The 9,232-nt window shown below is 31.4% G+C and overlaps 1 pseudogene; it reads right to left on the bottom strand.

Annotated features, from left to right (window-relative positions):
• LOC129870823 (uncharacterized) overlaps positions 1–4,745 on the bottom strand; it is a 5,438-nt pseudogene extending 693 nt beyond the window's left edge.
• Positions 4,746–9,232: the final 4,487 nt, after the last annotated feature.

Here is a 9,232-nt window from a genome sequence, read left to right on the forward strand (position 1 = left end):
TGGAATTGTTCCTTAAAAAATCTTTGAACAAACCTTTTATGAACCAGGTGTGTTTATGTTTATCATTGTTATAATAAAAAACTTTGTGAAAAGCTTGGATATAATCCCAATAAGTAAGATTGATGTTCATATTATTAACCAGAACTTATCGTTCATTCATTGTGGAAATTCCCCAATCTTCGACAGATATAATCTGTCTGATGATAACTTTAGAGAAGTTATAAACATTCTCTTCAGTGGTAAAGTGTTGGAAGTCAGCACTTCCTGTTTTGATTAAGATTGTTTCATAATAGGTTCGAGTTTTGTACGATTCTCCTGGGAAATATAACCCTCGTACCAAATATCTCTGGAAAATCTTCCAAGGTTCATCTTGCCTCTGAATATCAGAATTTTCTAAAAGAAATATAATTTCTTTTGTAGGTACTTCTTCATAGTTCTTATTATCATCTATTTCCTTTGTAATCGAAGCAAAAGTATCTTTTTGCTTTTGAGATTCAAAATATGCTTTCAATTGTCCATATAATGGACTGTCTTCTGGAATATCTTCCAGATTTATTGAAGGAGTATTTTCCTTCTAAGATGAAGATGATTCTCCAATTTTTGAGTTTATCAAACTCTTGTTTCCCATTCGTAAGACTGGAAAATTATTAGATGATGATGAAGATCCAAGTGAAGGCCTTTGTGATGGGGCTGATCTTCCCCTGCCTCTGGTTCGATTATTATTCCATCCTTTGATTATAGACCACGACGGGTCTGCCATATCTGCAAGCATAAACTAATTAGTGATATTCAAAGAAATCATCAGTATCTAGATAATAGGGACGTTCATCGTCTTCATAAGAGTGAATAGAGAAATGAAATGCTTCCATTTCTTCTTCTATAATGTTTTCTATGATTTTGTCCAAAATCTTGGTTTGAATATCTTCTTCTAAAGGAACAACCTTTAAGATTGTTATAAGGGTTTTTTCTTCAAAGAAAGCTGCGAAATAATGCATGGTTAATTGGTTAAATATTCTCTAGATAAGAAGTCTGGTAAGGAGTTATCACTACCCTTTTTATATTGAATATCAAAATCGAATGGGGACAACTGAGCCTGCCACCTAGCAAATATCAATTTTGAAGCATCATGCTTGAAATCTTTAGCAAACATATAATTTACTGATTGAGCATTTGTTTTAATCAAAAATCTTTGATTATATAGATCATTCTGAAATTTTAAAACACATTTAACTATACATAACATTTCATGGGCCACTGTTGCATATTTGCGTTGGGCCTCGGTCCATTTACCTGAATGAAATCTGATAAGATATTCTTTTTTATCATTGGGATTGATTTGCTTAAGAATTCCTCCAAACCCAATATTAGAAGCATCTGTTTCAATAATTTTTGGCCAAGTTGGATTAGCCAATGTTAAACATGGTAAGGATATTACTCGCTGTTTAACTGATCGAACAAGTTCTGTTAGACTATCAGTCCAAGAAAGTTTATGATTCTTTTTTAACCTTTCATATAAAGGTGATAAATCTCGAGATAAGTTTTTATAAAATGGGGAAATATAATTTAAGCTGCCCAAAAATCTTTGGAGCATAGTTCTATCTGTTATTATATCAGGGAATTTTGAAGCAAAATCAATTGATCGTTGAATAGGAGTGATTTTACCTTGACAAATATTATGTCCAAGAAATCTAATTTCTATTTGAAACAGACTCATTTTGGGTTTTGATATAACTAACTCATTTTGTATTACAATTCTTTTGAATATATCAAGATGTTTAATATGAGTTTCAAATGTTTTTGAGTAGACCAAAATATCATCAATATAAACAATGATAAAATCCAAATAAGGATTAAAAATATCATTCATTATTTTTTTGGAATTCAGATGGGGCATTTTTTAACCCAAATAGCATGACGTTCCAATCATATTGTCCAAAGGGAACATTAAAAGCAGTTCTATAAGTTTGTTCTTTAAAAATCTGTATTTTCCAATATCCTGATTTTAAATCAAACTTTGAGAAAATATTGGCATCATACAATCTTGATAATAAATCTCTTTTGTTTGGAATAGGGTATGTAATCCATATTAAGTATTTATTTAATGATTTGTAATTTATTACTAACCTGGGCATACCTCGTTCCTTTTCTGCAGCATTATTAACATAAAAGGCAGTGCAGGACCATGGTGATTTGGAAGGTTTAATCAAACCCTTTTGTAGGAGATTATCAATTTCCTTTTTACAGAATTCTACTAACTCACCATTCATTTGACAGGGACGAGATTTAGTAGGAATATTATCTTCACTGAAATTGTCTTCATATGGAAGAGTGACAATATGCCTCTTTCTATTCCAAAAAGCACTAGGATGATCAGCACAAACATCAATTGCTAATTGTTTAGAAATTATTGTAATTTTTTCTTGTACTTTGGTGGATTTTAATACATCCAGAATATTTAAGCTATAAATTTCTAGCTGTAAAGAATTCATATGCTTTTGTTTCATATCAATTAAAGCATTAATGTCTCGAGTTACCGGTTCAGTTATAAATGAAAAGAAAATATCCTTATTTTTATAGCTAGCTGTAAATCCTTTGGAATCTACTTTAGAAAAAGGATATATAGTATTAATGAAAGGAGTTCCAAGTATAATTGGAGGATGCATTTGATCTTTAACTAATAAGAAGAAATGAGGAATACAGACTTTATTCTGACAGATATATGTGTTGGATAATTTATATTTTATATTTAAAGAATGACCAGATGCAGATTTAACCGCATGAGTTGTTTTTTCAAAATATCGAGAAGGAATTATCCCTTCTTGAATACAACTAACATCTGCTCCACTATCAATCATAGTTGTGTTAGTAATAGTGAACTCATTATTAATTAATATGGTGTATTTAATATACCATCTATGTGCAGTTACAATCTGTAACATTCCTAAAAATGAATCAGGTTTAGGAGTTTCAGCAATTTCTTCTATGAATTCTTCGTTATCAAGAACACCTTTTCCTTTATTATTAGAAGGTGGTGATTCTATATGATCTAGGTTTTCTAATTGTGAAATCCGATGATCATGGACAAGCTGACTTTGTTTAAGAAATTTAATTTCTTGTTTAAGTTTTTCAACTTCAAATTTTAAATCATCTAAAGAGATATCCCTTATAGTAGTGTTAGTTTTTGTATCAAGGCGAGCTAACACTTCTGTTAAAGAGTATGGTTTTGAATCAATATCAATTTTTGATTTAATTTTATTAGACTGGGATCTGGTTGCCGAAGCTAGTTTAATAATTTTACTCCTAGTCTCTTCATCTGAAATCTCTTTTAGAATTTCAATTACATTATCAGAAGTGATAGTATGCATATTCAAATCTTGAAATTGAGACTGTAGTTTATAAAACTCATCTGTTTTACAAGAATAATTATTACCTGTGCAATTTATGCCGCATTTAGGAGAAGCTTCATTCTCATTATCAGAAAAATCAATAAGAGCAATTTCACTTTTTGATTTTTCAGCACTTGGTTCGGTTTCAGAGTAATAGTCAGATTCTGATCCCGAAGTGTATAATAAACCATAAACTTTATCATGAATATCTTCTGTAAGATTTAAGCTTTTAAGTTTTTGTAATTTATAATTTGGAGCAATATGCCCATATTGACCACATTCATAACATTTTATTTTGCTGAGATCTCTTTTAGAGCGATTTTTTGTAAATCTACTAGATTTACGGTGAGCTTTTCTTTCCTCACGCTTTTCTTTACTTCGACGATATTTGTAGGGCTTATCTTCCCTAGAACGACGATGTTTTATTTTTTTACCCGAATTTTGAGAAGGGCCTGCAACAGTAAATTGAGTACAAAAATCTCCTAATTGGGATTTTTCTGATTTACTATTTGCTTTTAGTTGCTGAGCTAATTTCAGCTCATTACACATATTTAATCCTTCTTGGGTTCAAGTGCCAATTAATTGTCCATAAGTGAAGACATCATATGGGATAGCAGTATTGGTTCCTCGTAGAGTTTTTTGAACTCTTTCTGCAAATAGCGAAGGAAGACCATCTATGAATTTAGTTTTTCAGTGGACGCTATTGCTTTCTGGCAAGTCCATTACTCTACTTAAAAAGGTGTCTTTATACCACCTAAATTCTCCTAAATGTCTACATCGTAATCCATTTAGAAGAGTTCTAAGGGTTTCATTTTGGTTGGTAAATCTTCCATTAAAATGTTCTAATATTGTTAGAACTAAAGTATAAACCGCATCCTGTCGAACGTTTTCGACTGGTCTTTGAGATGTTCCTTCTTCAGAGACAACGGCCTCTGTTGTTACTTCTCTTTTTATTGAAGAAGTGATAGTTGACCGGGCTTCATTTGTTAGGAAATTATCCCACCAGCCCCTTAATTGGCCTGTAAATCCTACTACTATCATTTTACAGGCAGTATGGTCATCATTATGATTTGTAGATTTACAAATGGTGGCATACATAAGCATTCTGTGTAAAAGAATGGAGACTTGTCTATCAGTTAAGCCGTCAACATTCCATTCATAGATTTTATCACCACTATATGATATATTGGTTTGAATCCAATCTCTTTCTTCTATAAGAACATCTTGAGGAGTAGGAAGAGGATAATAATAAGTCAACATAGAAGGTTTAGTGGCATATCTGCTTCCAGATTTGAATTTAGAATTCATTTTAGTACCTTTGGATTTAAAAGGCTTAAGTTCAGAAACATCTTCTTCCATTAGAGAGTTGGCTATCATACCAATAGGTTTAGCATTTAAGTTTGCTAACTTCTTTTCAAGAAGTTTTTCTAAATCAGTTAAATATTTAGATTTGAAATTTTTTACCTCTATGGGTCGTTGGATATGAGTTGGAGTCTGAAGAATGACCTTGTTTTCCGAAGTCGAGGCTATATTAGAAGATTGGTTTTTATTTAATACCTTTACTAGCGAGATTAATTGCTCAAGTTTGGTATCAAGAGAACTAATGTGTTCACCAATCACTTTAACATAAAGACTCAAATAATTATTTTGAGCAATCAAATTATTGATTTCCTTTATGCTAATTTTTGCGACATCATTTTCAATAAAACTTTGAAAAGCTGAAAAAGTAAGACCTGTATTATTAGGTAAAATAAAAGGGTTTTGAGGCGGATAAATAGCCTTAATAATATTACCAGTGTTACCTTTGAAAGTTCTTTGTTCTAGAACCTTGACATATAGTGGTAAATAAGTGGTTATAAACCATGGAACAAAATATATTATTTTATTATGTAGTGCACAAAATTCATAGAATTCTTGTGAAATACTATGTAAATCATTTTGACTATTAGTCTCGAAAAACCAAGTTTTAAACTTGTTCCATTTATTTTGGTAAAATTCTTTCTGAATATGTTGTCTTGCCAGGGATCCTGGACTAAAATCTATTTGGTGTGTCATCATCATTCAAAGTTTATTTCTATCAAATCCCTCACTAGGGTCAAAATCCATTTCTGAAGCAGTTGGATCTAAATCAGATAATTTATCTGTGGCATGTACAATATTATTGACATGATTAATTTTTACTCTTTCAACCTGTTTTTCACTTAAAGTATCACTTAAAGTGTGTAAGGATAAAGCTTGATTACGAGCTGGACCGTATACAGGAGTTTCTGAGGAAATAGGAGAAATATGTTGTATTTCTGGCAAAGATCTATATCCAGAAAATGACCTTCTATTATATAGAGGGATTTTATTATCAGAGAACTGAATGCATATTTTTCCATCAGGATTTTGAGTTATGTGAGAATATTCACTATTGGTCAAGTTATTAGTAACATGATTGGGTGCTATAACTGTTTCTAAAGTCCATGTAGTTGGGAAATTAATTTCTTCCCATCTAATAGGTCTTCTAGTGGTGACTTTAGATTTGGTAAAATTAGTTTCGACTAATATAGTCTGATTAGATGTATCATATAATTCACATCGAGTATTTAAGGTAGATAATAATTTGAAATAGATTCTATAAGATAAACATATTAATTCAGAACCTGGAACATAGTTATAACCATGTGTCTTAACATTTAATGTTAAAGCGTCAAGAATATTAACATCTGTTAAGGATAATTGAAGATTGGGTTGTGTATTAAAATAAACTGGACCATAGGCTACAGTTGATTCAATAGAACCCATTAAAGATTGTCTAAAATTTAGATTTGTTTCTGGTAACCCTTTAAGAGTTAATGGTTTAAAAGCAATTTGAACCATGGCTATATGCATGAAATTAAATTTAGATCTATAAGAATCTATATCTCATTTATTTAATAAACAAATAGTTTGCTCATCAGAATTAAGAGCTAAGGATTGTTCAGTAGTTATTATAATAATAATAATAACAATAAGAATAACAATAATAATAGCAATAATAAGAATAACAATAATATAACAACAACAACAACGACAACAATAACAACAACAACAATAATAGTAATAATAATAATAGTAATAATAATAATAATAATAATAATAATAATAATAATAATAATAATAATAATAACAACAACAATAACAATAAGACTCATGGATACCAGAATACTAATTACTAGAAATGTATACTAATTACTAAATAAGATAAATAAACTGGAGCCCTTCAAAATCAAGGAGGTCTTACCGAATACTAATGGGAAAAGATCCTAGTAAAGAATCTGTTGCCGGTCATGAACACCTAAATCTACATCATTTAAAGATACAACGCCAAATAGAATCAGTACATGAAATGTTCATTTAAAGATACAACGCCAAATAGTATCAGTACATGGAATGTACGGTATGTAAAATAGCTGAATGAAGCAATAGGCAAACTAAATATACTGAACTGAAAGAGTAAATTTTAAAGTAGTCTATAAGATAACTAACTTAAAAGTAAAGCATGCACATGTATTTTAACAATCAAGATTTACAGTTAAAAATGTATGCAATAGTAGTAAATGCTGAAAACAATATAATTTACTTTCTTTGGGAAGTTTCTTTAATCGAAAACCATCACGTGAGCTCATGATGATACAATTTCTTTCCCACATTGCTAGAGCCATCCTATATGCTATCAGGGTAAAGGATGAACTTAACTCATAGATCCAATCTCTGAGCCCTTACTAGGGCCTTTATGAGGAGTTGCCTGAATCAAAACCACGATCATATCTTACGCTGGTGCCGCAGTTATGGAGTTTGTATTATCTAAACTCTTAACCAACTCGATGCTCAATACTACTCCTAAAACAATGCAATAATTCTCAATAATTGAATGCTATACTTTAGGGGAAAATTGATAATCTGTGTTTCGAGTTAATACTCATAGAGTGCTTCTTTATAACTGTACTGAACTTATTTTAAAAGACTATGCTTTTAGGAAAACTAATTGTACTTTATTGAATCTAATATATGGTATCTTTAAAGCTAACTATGCTTTTATTTCTAAAAAATTAATGCTTGATGCTTGCTTGAAACTCTTTCTGAAATACTACTTTAAGACTTAAAATTTACTCTACTCATGAAAATCATGCAAAGAAAAGAATATGTCAATGTTTTCAAATAACTCTTTGCTAAAAAGGGTTCATGTGATTTATTAAGCATGCACAATAATCATTGATCATTAATAATGTGAAGTAATGAAATCTCTATAATGAAATCAAGATCAGCAATGAGAATGTACATTGAATTTCGAACATAATAACCTTTGGGGTTAAAACCCTAGTTTTATCTTGCTAACCGAAATTATAGATATAGAGTGTGAGGAAGAATGTAATCCCTCACTATGATAGTCTTACATATCTGGGAGAACAAGTGTTCTTGAATAAAGCTTGATTGAGAAACTTGAAACCCTAGGTTTGTTCTTCTTGATTCCTTCTCTATGCTTGGGGAGAAGTATATGAGAGTATTCTAAGATAATAGTATGATATAATCCCCAATTAAGTGCTAAAATGATCAGGTTTAGGCTTAGGAAAAATGAAAAAAGACTAAAATAATCCTAATTAAAAATATATTGGAATATCCCACGAGGGCAATCTACACAACCGTGGTCTGATCTATGGCCCATGGATTCCATCCATGGAAATCAGACTAAAATTTTGAGTTTCTCAAGTTCATTCTACAAGCCTAATTTTTGGACTGTAGTTTGATCTACGCCTCATGATTTGTATTCATGAAATCAGACAAAAACAAGTTTTTGGACTTCAGTCTATGAGACCAATCTATGGTCTATGGTGCCTTTCACGAGTCGTAGATATGATCCATAAATATCTGACTAAAATTAGGTTTTAGTACTTTGTTTCACGAGCTCAATCTACGGTTCGTAAAGTAATTTATGACCCATATACTGGACCTATAAAACTCAGGTCAAAACCAAAGTCTCTGAAGTTGGTTCATAGGCTCATCTATGTTTCTATTTACGGCCCATAGATGGTGTACATAAAAACTAAATTCCTGCAAAAAGATCCACTTAACCCCTTAGGTTCTAATAGGTATGGTTTGACCTTAGCTTAGGATTTTTCTGAGGTGTTATTATATCTCCCCCTTGGGATAATTCGTCCTTGAATAAAGGTCATGCTAGGGTAGTCAACTTAAGCTAACATTTTTTGAACATGAATCTATATCAAGGTCATAAACATTTGAAGGAACATGCAAGGCACGAATATAATATAGAAACAGAAACATTCAGACACAAATATAGGTGCTGAATCTTAAATAAGGGGAGGAATCTAACCTTCAATCTCTCCATCATAAGGAATAAATAACTTAGGGTTTCTGTCTTTCATATCCTCTTCAGCATCCCATGTAGTCTTTTCAACAAATTGACTTTTTCATAAAATCTTGATTGATGCAACTTCTTTTGTCCTCAATTTGTGAATCTGACGATCAAGAATCTTAACTAGAACTTTTTCATAACACAAGCTATCCTTCACATCAATACTTTCTGTTGGCACGATGAGTGAAGGGTCATATATATACTTCTTAAGCATGCCTATGAAACACCGAATGGACCAATGCTAACTTTGCTGGTAGCTCTAACTAATAAGCTACTTTACCAACTCTCTTCGAAATTTGGTATGGAACAATATCGGAGAACTGAGCTTCCCTTTCTTTCCAAATCTCATGACACCTGTCACCAGCAAGCTACTCCCTAGATGTGACATGGAGAATAAGATCCCGAGATAGCCTAAAAAATCCACTTGGCATAATCCTGACACTAAGATACA

Source organism: Solanum dulcamara, chromosome 2 (genome assembly GCF_947179165.1).
Source record: "Solanum dulcamara chromosome 2, daSolDulc1.2, whole genome shotgun sequence".
Lineage (NCBI taxonomy): Eukaryota > Viridiplantae > Streptophyta > Magnoliopsida > Solanales > Solanaceae > Solanum > Solanum dulcamara.